The sequence below is a fragment of the Centrocercus urophasianus genome, unplaced genomic scaffold (assembly GCF_019232065.1).
Source record: "Centrocercus urophasianus isolate 14NV4802_14NV808 unplaced genomic scaffold, USGS_Curo_1.0 seq_74, whole genome shotgun sequence".
NCBI lineage: Eukaryota > Metazoa > Chordata > Aves > Galliformes > Phasianidae > Centrocercus > Centrocercus urophasianus.
In genome coordinates, this window is record NW_024885355.1 from 418,929 (window position 1) to 435,647 (window position 16,719).

The following is a 16,719-nucleotide window of genomic DNA, read 5'->3' on the forward strand; positions in this document are numbered from 1 at the left end:
CAATTCCCCAGGATCTTATGGAGTCTCCTGCAAGGATTCCAATGTGTTTTGTTTCACATTTTTGTGGCTTTTTGATTACACTATACTGTTCCCTGCAAACGAATGAGTCTATCTTGCAAAAACATTCACTGCTCTTTTGTTACGGTGCTCTATGTTAATATTCATTAAAGTCATGGCAGCTCCTTCACTGTTTTTTGAGATCACTTATGAGCCCTAGAAGATGATAAGCAATTGGAATGTAGGGATGCATCTGAACAGCCTGGGTTTTATTTTCGCAAAACATGATGATAGTTTCTCCTGGATACTTATAATTTCTTTGATTTGAATGAGGGAATTGAGTGTACCCTCAGTAAGTTTGCAAATGACACCAAATCAGAGGGAAGCATTATTCCTGAGTGTAGGAAGGCCCTGTAGAGGGATCTGGACAGGACGGATCAATGTGTTGAGGCCAATGGGATGAATTTCAGCAAGACCAAGTCTCAGATCACTTTGGTCACAACAATCCCAGGTAATGCTACAGGCCTGGGGCAGAATGGCTGGAAAGCTGAAGGAAAAGGATCTGGGGGTGTTGTTTGGCACTCCAGGTGGCAAAGAATACTGATGGCATCCTGGTTTGTATCAGAAATTGTGCAGTCAGCAGGAGATGATTGTCCCTCTCAGCACTGGTGTTCAGCTTTGGACCCAACACTACAGGGAGGACACTGAGGCTCTGGATTGCATCCAGAGAAGGGTAGCAAAGCTTTGAGGAGTCTGGAGCACCAGTTTTATGGGGAGTGGCTTTACAGGGATTGTTCAGTCTGGAGAAGAGGAGGCTCAGGAGAGACATTATGGCTCTCTACAATAACCTGAAAGGAGGTTGTGGCATAGTGGGAGATGGTTTACTCTCTGGGTAACAGGGATAGGATGAGAAGGAATGGCCTCAAGTTGTGCTAGGGGAAGTTCAGATTGGATATCAGGAAAAAATTCTTCTCTGAAAAAGTGGTTAGGAACTGGAACAGGCTGCCCAACGAAGTGGTTGAGTCACCGTCCCTGAAGATGTTCAAGAAATGTGTAGTTATGGTACTTAGCATGTTGCTAATTAATATTGGTGATAGGCAGATGGTTGGACTAGGTGATCTTAGTGGTATTTTCCAACCTTAAGGATTCTATGATTCTTCGGTACTCATTCCTTCTTACCTATACTTGACATTCAGCATTTTTTGCTCATTGTCACCAAAATATGGCAAAAAAAAAAAGCCAAATGATACAGGGTATTCCTGTTCCTGCAGTTTGTGCTGTCTGGTTGGCCTTCTCTGCTTCCCTTGACCAGACATGTTGTGTTATCGCAGTGCTGCAAGCAGTAACTTGTGTTAACATAACATTTGCTATTGCTGCTGTTGGAGCCTTGCCACAAATATTGCTAGGTTTACTTGTCAGATTTTAACACCAAAACGTAAATAATCCAACCCAAGAGGACTTAGTGTGGATACCTTCTGGTTGGCTTGGCAGGAACCCAGCCTCGCTGTGTGCTGACACAACACGATCTGTGCTGAGCATGGTGGCTTGGCTACAGCCTTACTGCTCTGACACTGTGACAGTGAGCTTTGCTGTCACGGTGTGTACAAATTCTACCTGCTCTCCCACAAACTATCAATTTTGGAAAACTCTCTGAAAATTATCTCTGAATGCCTGGTTCTGATCCATCTCCTCCTAACCAGAGAGGTTATAAAGCTCTTAGGGAGTGTCCAAAGGAGGCCTATAGAAATGGAGAACGGTCTGGAGGGGAAGAGGTGTGTGAAGAGCAGCTGAAGTCCTTTGGGTTGTTCGGCCCAGAGAAGAGGAGGCTGAGGGGAGGCCTCATGGCAGCCTGCAGCTTCCTCATGGTGGCCTGGAGTCCATCATGGCTGGCAGCTCCTTACAGGAAGCGGAAGGGGAGCACTGATCTCTGCTCTCTGTGACAGGACCTGAGGGAATGACATGGAGCTGGTCCATGCAACCATTCAGAGTTTGACAAAGAATCAAAGAAGGTGACTGAAGAAGTGGCCAGAGGTTGTGTTGCAGGGAAAAAACATCTTTGTGTAATTAGCTGCAGCGAGCACCGCCCTGATGAGGAATTTTGGGGGAGAACTCGTGCTGAGCAGATTTCAAAGGTCTCAGATGATGTCTGAAGGATATTTCTGGAAGAAGAGTTTGTTTTTGGGAAGCACAGTGCTTGGAATGTTGGCCTCATTGCTTGAGGGCTCATAAAAACATGAAGCATCAGCATCTTCTGAAGGTTTATTGAAGAGTACTCCAGTTTCTTTTCATCCATATCTTAGTGAAACAGTGTGGAAGGGTGAAGTATAATCATAGAATCATAGAATATAGAATCACTTAGGCTCGAAAAGACCTCTAAGATCCCCATGTCCAACCCTAACCCACCCCCCACCATGCCCACTATGTCCCTCAGTGCACATCTCCACAGTTCTTGAACACCTCCAGGCCTGGTGGTCCCAATACTTCCTTGGGCAACTTGTTCTAGTGCCCAATCACTCCTCACAAGAAGAAATTTTTTCTAATATCCAACGTAAATGATGAAATACGGTAAGAAAGGTCTGAGACTTGCTCCTGTCACTTCCTCCCTATTGCATTATATTATCATACCGTTTTATTCTTCCATTCTCTTCTGAAGTGTGTGGGATACTGCTGGCCTGTGGTAATACAAAAGCAAGAAATCCGTGAGATTTCTGATGCCTGTGACAGTGAGGAGCTCATGTGTAGCGTGAGTGGGTCAAGCTGAGGAACCAAAGACCATCGTCATTTGGATTTACATGGTTTTCTGTGCTTCAATTCTGTTTGATTTTAGAATCAGCTTCTGGCAGTTTGTATCACCAAACAAAGGTTTTGGCAAAATAATAGATCCTGATTATAATGGAAAAAGAGAAATATTGCTGCTTGGGAAAAAAAATTGATGTATTTAATTGGGTGCTTCAGTTCTCAAACACAAGCACGTAACATTGCGTGTTTGGTTTTTCTTCTTTTATGGCCTCACGTTTGGATGCTGGAGGGCTGAGCTGGCAGATGAGTTTTGTCTTAAATGTATGATTTATTTTTTTTGTTCCAACAACATACGCTTATTGACGTAAAGGATAAATCAAAGCCTCAGGTGTCTTTCCAGGTACCACCTGCATGAATCCCTGTAGGACTGAAGCCACATTTCTCCAGCCATGGTGCAAACTCCCTCTTGTTTTGCAGGAGCATAAACAACCCTATGCAGATGTTACATGGGGAACTCAAACCAGAACATCACAAACTGTTTACAGTGAGATGTGTTGTTTCCTGTGAAGAACAATAATACTTAATCACTGTTTTATGATGCAGTTTGAGTTTGGTAGCAGGCTGGTCTCCTTCGTGATCACTTCACAAAGGAAATAGCTCAACAATCCACAACAAATTACTACCAGAAAAACCCCAAATCCTTTAATCTCTTCACACTATGTACCATGACATTACAAACACGAATTCTTCATTTCTTTCCCAGACTCAACTGGAAGAGAGAAATGATGCCATTCAACAACTTGTATTTAGTTTCTTCTTCTGTTCTTCGTTCCTTGACATTCAAAGTGATACCCAAAAGTAAAAAAGAAAAGATGCAGGCCTGTTTAGTTCTTTCTATATTTTCTGCAATTCTAAAGGGGAAACATTTTATAAGTGACATAGGAATAGAAAAGCCATTATTTGAAATTGTCTTGAACACAATGTTCTCAGAAGCCCACAACTGAAGAAACTGTGATGGGTTAAAATATTTGTGGGAAGTCCTCTGTTATTTGTCTTTATGAGAAAGAGGATGGATAGTTGTTTTCTGTAATGGAATAAAGTGCTTATGTTAACCACTGGCAGTGTGGAAAACAAGTGTAAGAGCAACAAATGAGGGTTGGAGAGAACGTGAGTGGTAATTTACTCTCTGAAATTGTAATTAAGTGTTGCCTTTTCACAGCCTTCATGCAAGTCACCTTTGCTTAGGATGGCAACTCTCCTGGAGAATGCTGCAAGCATTTCTTTGAGAAATGGAACTAAGCAAAGATAATGCGTCCTGATATTTTCTGCTGTGCTGTAATGGTCTGTAGGGACAGGTGGGAAAAGACTCCTGGAGAGGGCAAAACTGGAGAATCTTGGGAAGATTTAGATTAGATATGTGGAAAAGTTATTTACAATAGGGGTAGTGAAGCACTGTCATGGATTGCCAAGAGATGTGGTGCGTGTTCCCATTCTTGGAGACACCCAGGTAAGGCTTGGGGGGCTCTGAGCACCTGATGGAGCTGTAGGTTTCCCTGTTCAGTGCAGGAGAGTTGGACCAGATGGCCTTTAAAAGTCTCTTCCAACTCAAAGGATGCCATGATTCCATATACTATCTGATACATACATACTGATACCATCACCAGGTTGTCCAGCTGGTAGAAAAGGAAACATGAAGCCTCCATGTCAGAAAAGATACAAGAATTGTCTTCATGCAACTTCTGGAAAAAGTATGACGTTGTCCTTAGAGGAGCTCTATCACCCTTCACTAAGATTCCCCCATCTCACTTCCCTCTTTCACAAGCTGACCCAACAGAAATATGCATGGTGAGCTTTGCTCCAGTGTGTGGGCGCAGGTGGGAAAAGTGCTTATGTACTCTTTTTCCAGTGGAAAACTTCTGTAACTCAACTTCTGTAACTCAATTTCTATAACAACAAGGTGATCTGTGTATGTGAGAGAGAAATCTCTGTCCCTTCTCGGTTAATGCTTTTCTTACCCTCAGGCCTCTCTTCTCAAATAAACACCAGCAAGTTGCTGACCAGCTTCCCCCCTTCAAGGGGAGCATGCCTTTGTGGTAAAAATGCCAGACTGGAGTTAGACAGTCCCTATGACCCCAGGCAAATACATCACTTGCTCTGCTCTTCGCCTCAGCTCCCAAGCATTTGGCCATCTCCTCGCTTTGCAGGGTAGCGTGAGGATAAAATCCATTTGTGATTCTGGGTTGCTTGGATACTGTGTGGACTTAGGGCAAAATAAGAAAAGAAAGAAAGAGAAAAATGCATCTTCTAGAGTCTTCCCTCTGGTCCCCACCTCTCCACATGTAATTAACCAACTGCTGTGTCTTTCCTCGGGGCCAGTTTGCCATCCTGATCTGCTAATCTTGCTTCTCATCTGGTATTCTCACTTCCCTCAGGTTCCTGCGAATTCTTTTCTTTAACTGGCAACTTTTAATTGACGAATTACCTTCACCCAGCATGCTTCCTCCCTACCTTGTAACATCCTCAGGTGTTGTTTGACCAACAAAACACACCTGCTTTCCTCATCCACAGTCCTCCCTGCATTATCTTCTCCCCAGAGGAAGCCTATGCCACCAAGGAACAGCAGCACACATTTTCTGACTTATTTTTTTCAGTCTTTTCAGTCTATTATAGGTATGTCATATTTATTACCTATTATGTCCATAGATCTTTACTACCTAATTCCAAGCCAAGATAATGAGTTAGACTGCAGAAATTTACACACCCTCCATCAGTGGCACTGCCAAAATTAACTGCCTAAAGTATGTGGGCAAATTCTGGACTGTAATGTTCAACTCAGCATCTCTACAGCTGCTTTCAGAAGTGAAGGCAGCTCCGCATACTGTAAATGTTATCTTTTGAGAACTGCACAGCTTGTTCAGTGAAAGTTTTGTTTCTCTCAGAAAGAACCTGTGCCTTATACATCCTTAGAAGTTGCAGCTACAGTTGTAGCAACCTGATCTAGCACGTGGCAACTCTGCCCATGGAACCAGATCCAACCCAAACCATTCTATGATTCTGTACAAATATAAATATGTAGCGATTTTCAAGGCTGGTTTGGTTTTTGTGGTTCCAAAATGAGTTAAAGTGGTTTGCAGGGCTTGGTGAAGGGTATTTGGCTGGGTTCAAACAGAGTGCTCATCAATCAGTTCACCAGAGAGTAGTAGAGCTACTCTCATAGCTCACAGATGTGCTCACGAACCTCAGTTCCAATCAATTACATGTTGAGATTCATATTTCAAATAAAGAGGAAATTACTTGTGCCACCCTCAGATTTTATTGTGCATTTGCATGCTCTATAGAATGACCTGGACTCTTCAAGCCCATTTGCCAGAAATGAGGTATGCAGTACTTTTAGAAAAAAATAGATAGAAATTATGTGTACATATACATATATATGTATTATATATAAAATATTGTATATGTATAGAAATATACGTATGTATATATAGTGATATACATTGTTGGCTGTTGTTCCGCTGAGCCACTTCATTCAGGGTAGAATATAAGAACATGAGGAACAGCCACTCGTTGTAACTTAAATTTATAAAGCTACAGCAATCTAGGTGTTGACTTTGTGTGCAAGATACAGCAGCTGGTGCTGTGTGTTCTGCCAAGCCTTTTACTGCTGGTGGCTGGGCAACTGCTGAGTTTGTTTGCAGTGATGTTAGAGCTCAAGCATGATTTATGAAGGATCTAATACTCTAAGCTGCCTTTCCCTCTGTTCCCAAAAGATCTTCTCACCATGTAGGTCAGGAGGTACTGCTTTGCTGAGTACAACAGAGCTGAAGGTCACCCTGTGTTCTTCTTAGCTGTCAAAAGGCACTTCTATCTTTTCCATACTATCTTGACCTTTGGCAGTCCGCATACCTCATTTCACTGTCTACAACTCTCCCAGTAAGGCAAACAGGGTCAGAACCTGGTCCTCAGCGTGGTCCTCTGGTTGTCCAGGCCATGTCTGCTAGCAGTTGCCATCAGAATAAAGCAACATGAGATACCTATTCACAGACCTGTGCTACAGAGGAAATTCCTTCTGGATGGAAGCAACAAAGCAAAAAAGCACCAACCCAACTCTTTGCTCACGTGTAGCTGTGAATGAAACTTTCTTTACAACACAAAGCAAAATCTCCTGTGAAATCCATCTCTTTGTGATTGGACGAGGGAAAATGGCCTCAAGTTGTGCCAGGGAAGGTTTAGGTTGAATATCAGGAAAAACTTCTTTACAGAAAGGGTTGATAAGCCCTGGAATAGGCTCCCCAGCGAGGTGGTTGAGTCACCATCCCTGAATGTGTTTGAAAACCGTTTGGATGTGGTGCTCAGGGACATGACTTAGCAGTAGGTTGTTAAGAGTCAGGGTAGTATGGTTAGGTTGAGGCTGGACTTGATGATCTTGAGGGTCTTTTCCAACCTGAGCAATTCTGTGCTGTTGGGTTCTTTGTTTTAGGCTTTAAATGGTTAACTTCACATCTCAGTTTGTCCCCCTCATCCTTTTGTGGCTGATCATAAATACACTGCAGTGAAATCCAGGTATTAGATAAGGTTTGTAAAGAAGCACAGACACGAACGGTACTTTATAGATTACAGATAATACATACTCCCTGTCCAGAAGGCTTTGAGATCTAAAGCAGCAAAGTTAAACACATGGGAAAATATTCCATGGTGAGGATTATCCGGGGTTAACAGTGATTAGAAGAGGAGTGCTGCTTGGAGGGCTGCATTTTAAGCAGTGCTTTGAAGAACAGAGAATGTTTGACACATGGACACAGGGAAGGGGCAAAGGCACAAGGCTAAAGAATGTGAGGAAAAAGAAAAGAGTAATTAGATGAAAATATAGAGATAAGGCAGTGTGCTCTGGAATGAGAGTCTTGATCTTGGGCCTTACAGGAAAAACACAGGTTTTCACCATCACTGAGGGTAGAAAAGGAGAGATCCTAGCATAGCTGGGTTGGTGACTTCAAGTGTATGGCTGCATACCTTCTGGGGTCCTGGTCTCAAAGAGGAAAGTGTGGACTTAGGAACCAAAGAAAACATCAGAAAACAAAGAGAGGAATAGTCAAAAGTCAATGGGAGTCAATGGAAGATGGAGAGGTAGGTTCTGGAAGGAAAATGAACTTTTTCTGGGGAAAAATATTGTGTTTTAGATGGAGGTTCTGAGGTTGCTGTGGGAAGGAGTAGGAACCAGAGCAGTGTCAGCATGGAGCAGAGTGGTCAGAGCCCAGTGCTGAGGTGCAGCGCTGTGGCTGTGTTGCCACAAGGACATGGAGCAGCTGGAGGGGGTCCAGAGGAGGGCCACAAAGATGATCAGAGGGCTGGAGCACTTCTCTTTTCAGGAAAGGCTGAGAGAGCTGGGGCTCTTCAGTCTGGAGAAGAGAAGGCTCTGAGGAGACCTTATAGTGGCCTTCCAGGACCTGAAGGGGGCCTACAGGAAAGCTGGGGAGAAACTTTTTATAATGGCAGGTAGCAACAAGATGAAGGGAAATGGCTTTAAACTGGAAGAGGATCTATTTAGACTAGGTAATAGGAAGAAATTCTTCACTGAGGGTGATGAGACACTGGCACTGGTTGCCCAGAGAGGTTGTGGACGCCTCCTCCCGGGAAGCACTCAAGGTCAGGCTGGATTGGGTTGTGAGCAACCTGATCTAGAGGGAGGTGTCCCTGCCTATAGCAGGGGGGTTGGAACTAGATGATCTTCAAAGTGCCTTCCAACCCAAACCATTCTATGATTCTCACACCCAATGCGAAGAGTCCAACTGCCTCTGCTTGCATGTGACCATACTTACCTGTCTATTAAAAGATTCCAAAGATCTACCTGTGCTTTTCCAGTCTGTGCCTCACTGTTGGGAAAATTCCCCCGTAGGGAGACCTCCATCACCAATAGAGCAGAAACCTTGATGACTTCTGCTGAACAGTGATGGTTGTTGATTGTTCCCAGTGTTCCTCCATCTGCATCCACCTGTCTGCCCATTGCTTTGTGCTTTGCCTGTGAGCCAGGTGGATCCCTTGTAGACCTTCAGGGTGCTGCAGTGGTGTGGGAAAGTAATGTCCTAAGCTAGATGTTCCTCTCTTATAGCAGATGCTGGATGAGTTGTCACCCTTGCCTGGCCAGTCTGCTGGTGATGTCTCCTTTGGATGAATTTATGCCAAGAGGCATGCTCCATCTTCACATTGTTGTAATTTACTCAAGAACCTGAGAAAAATGAGATTGTTTCTCTTCTATACTTGTACCTCTAAGTATCCTCTGTGCATACCTTGTAACAAATGCAATGACTCTCCCAAATATTGACCTATCAGCCACGCAATGACAGACCTGTTTGCTATAGCTGCAGTGTAAGTGTGCTCCAGGCTTTCTTTTGTAGGGAAATCATAATACGTAGAAAATCTGGTGCACAACCCAGTTTCACAATGGTAAAGATCCAGGAAGGAGTCTTGGGCACCCACCCAGATGTGGGACCTGGAAAATACCCCCTGTGCAGCAGATGCAGAGGCAATGAGCCATTTCCAACAGCAAAAAAAGCAAGAGAGGAGAGCTATCAGCAATCAACAGGGAAGTGGGTGGGTGGATTAAACACACACACAAAAAAAAGAAACTCATGAAAAAAAAGCTAAGATAGATTTTTGGGTTTTTTTGGGGGGGTTTTTTTTTTTTTTTTCTATTTGTCTGTGCTTGTTGCAAAAATTCCCAGAAAAAGAATAAGGGTAGTAAATAGCACCATTTCACAAGCCAAAATTTGATTATGAGTGGAAAAACAAACTTGTCCAACAGCAGCTGCTGGTTTATATGTTGGCCATAAAGCACTTGGTATTATGAAACATCTAATAATATTTAGCAACTGCAGCAATCTAGTTAATTTTTTAATAGATGTTCACTTACATCCTGTTTATAAGATGGTCCTGAACATCTGCAATACTACAAATATGTATTGTCATGACAATGTGATTAGAGGAGATGTCTGCGTGGGGTGACGGTCATTAATTAAGTTTGCCTGATTTATAGACTGGAAAAAAACATGATGCAGGGTAAAGCTATGGATGATACAGTAATTGGTGATAGTCCATGTTGATCTGAGTCGTTCAGTCTAAATTCTTGTCCAAATTTCTATTCTGTTTTAATCAAAATTGTGCCATCTTGTATGCCTATCTGCCTATCTTTTATGCCTTAATTTGCCTATCTGCTTCAAAATTTCTAGCATTATTTCAAGAAAAGGGTAGATGTGGCACTGTGGGACGTGGTTTAGTGGGCATGGTGGTGATGGGTGGATAGGTGGATGCGATGATCTCAGAGGTCTTTTCCAACCTTAATGATTCCATGATTCTAAGATCCTATTTTTTTGATCTTATCCAAGACATGTGGATCAGGTTTGGGACTGAACTGTAGTTTTTCTGCAAAAACAAGTATTAGCCCTGAGAGATTTTCACCCAAGGAGTCTGAGCAAAATTGGGTGTCAAATAAAAGTTGCCCCAAAATCCCAATTTCAGTGTTAGTTTTCCATTTTATAAAGATAAGAGTTCCCATCTAAAGATGCTCTAGGACTCATTTGTACATGTTAGACAGATCTCATGCTGCCTGTGGGATTTGGGGTGACTGGAGCAAGTGCTTACACAACTATTGGACAGACTGCAGATTTACCATGCAAGCAGAGGGAGAAATACTCAATTTCACAGAATCACAGAATCACAGAAACACCAAGGTTGGAAAAGACCTACAAGATCATCCAGTCCAACCATCCATTGGTTCGTTGACCTATTACACGTGATATGATGTAAGGCATCAACAGATTTGGCAGAGTGGGCCAAGTTCATAGCTGTTGTTGGTGCTGATACCACTGGTCTTGTGGGGTTGGGCTAGGTGACCCCCAGAGGTCCTTTCCAAACCCTATAATTCCATGATTCTGTGATTCTTGCAGCAAAAGAAACAAATACAGACGAAGAACAGAGGCTGAGTCCATCCATGGGCCATATGTATGTCTTGGTGGCTGCATTTTACAGGTGTAAGGTGGGGAAAAGTGGATGTCCAATGCCTATCCTCTGCAGATAAATGGGAGGCTTCCTTCCCCAGATCTTTTTGGCAGCTTCGAACAGCTCTGACTTTTCTAGCAAAGAACCAGGGGAAAAATAGCTGCACCCTGATCAGTTTGTACAGCAGTAGCATGAAGCGTTTGTGATAGCAGCCAAACAACTTCTTTCTCCTTCTGGTGTGTGGGGATGTGCAGGAGTGAGTCCAAAATCAATAATACTCAGAAACACAACAACAGTGCACACACATACATAATTAAACCTTCCTGCCTAAAATATCAGCTCAGAGCACATATTTACCTACTCATGTTTCCCACTAAAAATAAACAGATTGAAGTCACAAACCTACAGTGTGAGTAGGTGGGGGAAAAACACCACAAGCGAAGCGCGGCGTGTTGATAGCAATTCCTCGGTGCAGTGCTTGCAGGCTCCCTTCCCATCTCCCCCTCCCTTCAGCAGTCTGGACGGAGTTGCTGGACGATTCTTGCCAGCAAATACAGGGACAGCGTGCTTGCTTCATGTCTGTGTTTTTATCAGTTACTCACAGCCACTGCAGCCACATTTCCATGTAGAAGTTATCAGAAGTTATTCTTTTTTGGTTTGTTTGATTGATTTTTTTTTTTTTTTTCCTATCCCTTTCATTTTCTTTTATTCTTCAGCTGGATGCACTGAAGCACCAGTCTAGGAATCAAATTCTGTTTTCTGTCTTTGCCAGTTACTTATTGGTTCCTTGGAAATATGTTACGCTCATAATGTGAGGGATTGCATAAACCTGTGCCCGCGCAAGGTTTTGTTTTTTTCCCAAATAAAATTATTTAAAGACCTCATTTGGATCATTATCTGTTGGCTTTATGCAGCCGGGGTGAATCTCTGATGGAGCAAAAAGTGGTGATTGCATGCAGAGCAACAGCAAGAGAAAATTGGGATGTTAATGGACCTCATGGTGTTCATTCTGTTTGATGTAAGAAGCAGCAAGCCACTCAACATCTTTTGATGTAACACCGATGCTCAACCCAAATAGCTAAACACACTGCATTTTCTGTGAGTCATAGAATTGTAGAATCACTAAGGTTGGAAAGAACATCTAAGGTCATGGAGTCATGCAACCTCAACCACCATGCCCACTAAACTGTGTCACTCAGTGCCACCTCTAAATGGTTCTTGAACACATCCAGAGATGGTGACCCAATACCTCCCTGGGCAGCCTGTGCCAATGCCTCACCACTCTTTCAGAGAATAAATTTTTCCTAATATCCAACCCGAACCTCTCCTGCTGCAACTTAAGGTCATTACCTCCTCTTCTATCACTAGCTGCCTTTCCCCAAAGTGCAGGTATTGTTTCTTGAGCTCAGAAAATGAATTTGGACTCTCCCTTTGCTTTGGGTTAAGCTGCAAAAAACTGCTCCTACCAAATGGTGTCTCAAACTGTGGTATGTAAGGGAGGGATGGATTGTCCAGGGCCGAGGTATAACAGGGATAACTCAGCATGGCTGACACCAATATCCAAAGTATAGGCCCTGTATGTGTTTAGCTTACTAGAGTAAATTCTATGATTCTACGATTATTAGAAATAACACCTCGGTGCATCTCTACAGCCTGCACAGAGCAACCACTGGATGGAAGCCCAAATTGTGAACAGGAATTTCTGCACTCAGCATCTGCTGGATGAAGATTTCGGATCTCTCTACTTGCCTTGAACATGTTGCAGTTGCTCTTTTCCTGAGAGGTCCACACAAGACCACTATTGCAGTTCTGGTTTTGTTTTGTTTTGTTTTTTTTGTTTAAAGAGAAATTCTTTGTGGTTTATTTCACGCACAGCTGGAAAATAGGTAACAGATCTCTCAGCTAAAAACTAAAATGAAAAATGCAGCGAGCAGCAAAATGGGCTTTGAATGAAATGTTCCAGACTAACTCTGAAAAAGGCAAACTCCTATTTCTTAATGATCTTTATCCCTTAATGATCCATGGCCCTGAACATCTGTCACAAAACATTCAGGCTCGAGGCTGCCAGAAAAAGGACTGGAGAGTTAAGGGCTTGAACTTCCTGGAGAAGCTACACTTGGCCAATGAAGGCTTTGGCTAAAAGCCTTTAATGGGAGATGGATGAAGATCCATCTCAGAGCAGAAACTGACGCCAGTAGTTTGGTCACATGTAATGTTTTATTATTTTGTTATTTTATTATTAGTAGGGATTTATGGAGATGTTTTGTTGTTGTTGTTGTTGTTGGGCCTTTTTGGATGGGGAAAGGGGGATATTGCTGCTTTTAGCCAAGTTAATCCCCCTTCTGCAGCAATCTGTCGTTAACAAAAGGAGATGGACTGGGAGACCTCTTCGATTTTCAGCCGAGATCTCGGCAGAACGGAAAATAAGGGCTTGTTTCCTTTATTTCCTGCCAGCACTTTAAATATCTCCACCGGTTCCATTGGGCATCAAACAGACACCAAATTTGGGTAAGACAATTTCCAGCACAATGCATGATGCATGGCCCCTTTGACAAGCAGCGTTTGTGGGAAGCGCTGCACCTCGTGGTCTTTAACTAAACACAGGTGAAGCAGTGAGTTTATTCCTGAAGGCCGGGATTACTTCAGCCGTCATGGAACAGAAAGATAAACAGAAGTCATAAAGGAACAAAGCTTTAAAAATAGTCCCATCTGTAAATTGCTCAGTGATTTAACAGGGACTGCACATGGAGAGGAAGAGGGCTACGTGACTTTATTACTGGAGCTCTGTATGAGTTTCAAAGGGTGGGCAGAACTCTTGCCATCGGTTGTTGCCAAGCTTATGTCTACATGGATCTGGCCTGTAGCAAACAGGGTGCTGGAGGGCTCAGGATCAGGAGTGGATGACCTCTGGGTTACAATGACTCCATAGATTTAAGCTGTTTTTATTTCTCCGTCCAGCCCAGATGTAACCAAATGCAGGCTCCATCTCTGACCCTATGAAATATCCACTATTTGTATCTTGTGGGATTAATTTCCCAAGCCTAGCTCCTCCCTAGACTAAATTTCATCCTTTCGTCCTGCTCCAATGGAAGAAATGGGTTTTCTTTCCCAAACCCCATGACATCTTCAGGATGATGGCACCCTGATGGCAACCCTGTCCATGATAGAGGGTTGAAACTGAATGATCTTTAAGGTCCCTTCCAACCTAAGCCATTCTTTAATTCCATGATGATCCTATGATCTCTCCTCATGGCTCCTCCAGCTTTGTTCTCATCCTTTCTCAACAACAGCAGAGGGAATTACTCAGGGATTTCAGCACATGAAACTATCCAACCTTTCATCTGTATTAAGATTCAGAAGGGCTGAAAAATAATAGCAAGAGGACAATTCCTTTAGCACAGTGGCTTCCATTCCCTCACACAAAGATGCTGAGGATGAAAACTGTTTTTTTGCCAAGAAAAATTGCCAGCCAGAGGTTTACAACTAGAGGGGATTGGCTCACAGATATAAATTGAAGGGCTTTTGGAGTCTAAAGCAAAATAATAATAAAATAAATAGTCTTTTCTGTAAGAGAAAAGTGATTTCTGGCTCAGGGTGACTGGAAAGAAAAGGGTTGGAATAATCATAAAATACGACGGCTAATTATATTAATCAGAGTATTGGGGGCAGTCTGGTAAGACTGGGCTGTGCTTCAGTGACATAAACGGTACAAATTACTTCAGGTTCTTGTTAATTTGCAGAGGGATACAGACAGTAATGTGTCATCACTCCAATCCTGCATACCAGTAAGATTCATTAGAAGATTCATTAGAACCATTATCAACACACAGCAAATCCCAGTGCTCTGCACTGTTATTGCAGTGAGGTTATTTTTCCCTCTGCTTCCCAAATTCACAGCAGTACAACCAGGAAAGCTTCCATTGGAGTAATTGTGAAAAATCAGAGAGAACTGATACTCATCCCAGCTGCTCCATGGAAGAAATGCAGTAGTTATGGCTTAATCCCTTGTATGAACCAGGGTGGATCTGTGGATAGAAACAACTGCCTCACTAATGACTAAGCAGACTGATTTCTTCCACTGCTTCATGCAGCATCACACAAGGCTCATCGACATTTATTGAAATCTCATTGCCCCTGGAGTTTTCTTTCCCAGAGCAACCTCCATGTATCTGGGAATTGCTCGTAGCATCACTATGACTATTAACAGTGCTTTGGGGTCTTGCTCAATGCCATGCATCACTTTCTCTGATTGCACAACGCAGAGCTAAGCTACAGATTACCACTGCGCACAGGCTTAATCCTGACATCATCTACCTATCTTTTTCCTTATCAGTGTTTCATTGGCTGTCTAACTGAAGTGCTGCGTGCATCTCAAATGACACAGAGGTCTTTGTGCCCAACTATATATGTGCACTGATTGGCTTCAGAAGAAGCCCTTTAGCCCTATCTCACTGTAGTAAAGCCTCATGAGTCTCTTTTTCTCTCTCTGAACATTTACTTTTGACCTGGAACAGCAGATGAATTGCAATTAAATAATTATGTATCAGGAAGCCTGCACTGTATGAAGGTTTGTAAATGTCATCGTCTCTTAATCAGAAAGACAAATCTTATCTACTGTGTGGGAATAATGCGTAGGAGGAGTTGCTGGTCAGCTTGATATTTTTGTCCTTTATCAAAGTAGCCTCAGGCTCCAAGGCTATATGTAAACAATTTTTCACCATATGAGCTCACTCCATTAAGAAACAAGTAGGAGGCTCAAGTGGAGGTCCACAGGGACTGGAGCTTGATATTTTTCTGCCCCAAAGGGTACTAGGACAATATTGCTTCTGGATGCTGTGGAGGAAAAGGACTCAGAACCATTTTTCAGCTCTTCATGCTCAGCCTCTGTCAGCATTTTGAGTTGCCCTTGTTCTGCTCCACAGATGAGTTTTGCCTTGGCAGGATGCAGAGCTGAGCACTTCCTCAGTGTTTTCTCTGCTGCTGGTGCTTTCCAGGGTGTTCATCAGCTCAGAAAGAGCTTGCAAACCCAGGGATGTCCCCACCTTGCACACACTGAAGTCATGAAGCACGTGTCTGATGGGGACCCACAAGGGTAGCAATACCACAGCCAAAAGCATGGCTGGAGCAAGCTCCATCTCATCCTCAGCTTGTGCAGGTCAATGGAGCTATGAATGATGGAGAAGTATGAACACAACCAAACCAAGCATCGAAGCTGGTTTTAAATATCCAAATATCCAGTATCCAAGCTGGTTAAAAATATTCAAGATACTTGGGCTTCACTTCACCCATCACAGCAGTGCTGTTGATGTCTTGGTGCTTTACTGTGTGCAAGATGGGTGAGAGAGGGCTGAAATGGGGCAAAGACTGGGACTGAAAGCAAAAGTGATCAGTACCATGGACACCATGGACTTTCTAGAGGTTTTCAGGGTGGTCTCAACTGTAGTTAACCTAGAAGACTTGCTTCTGTCAAAGGTTTGGCAGGATTTCAGTGTGCCTTCCCCTGATAGAATCATAGAACCTTAGATTGGCTTAGGTTGGAAAGGATCTGAAAGATCGTTGAGCTCCTAGGATCTGAAAGATCGTTGAGCTCCTACCCCCCACGGCAGGGTTCCCACCCACCCAATCAGGCTGCCCAGGGCCCCAGCAAATCTGGCTTCAAACGCCTCCAGGGACATGGGTGAGATTCATTCTGAGAAGGTCAAGACGTATTTGCCAACCTGCTGCCGCCTTCGCACACTCTGAAGGCTCACTGTGAGTCTCACAAAGCCAGTCGCGGTTGGTACATCCCCTGTCAGCAGAGGCAGAGGGGGAAAACATCCCCCAAACCTGCTGCCCTCACTGCAGTGCTCTGAGACGAATGACACAGGTGCCAAAATTTCGGGTGAGCAACCAGAGGTACGACATGGAGTTTCCTTCAGCTGTGAGATTGCCATTGCATAGGCTGCTTCCATTTCTTCATTTCCTCTATGTGACGGCGTGTTCTGCTTTCAT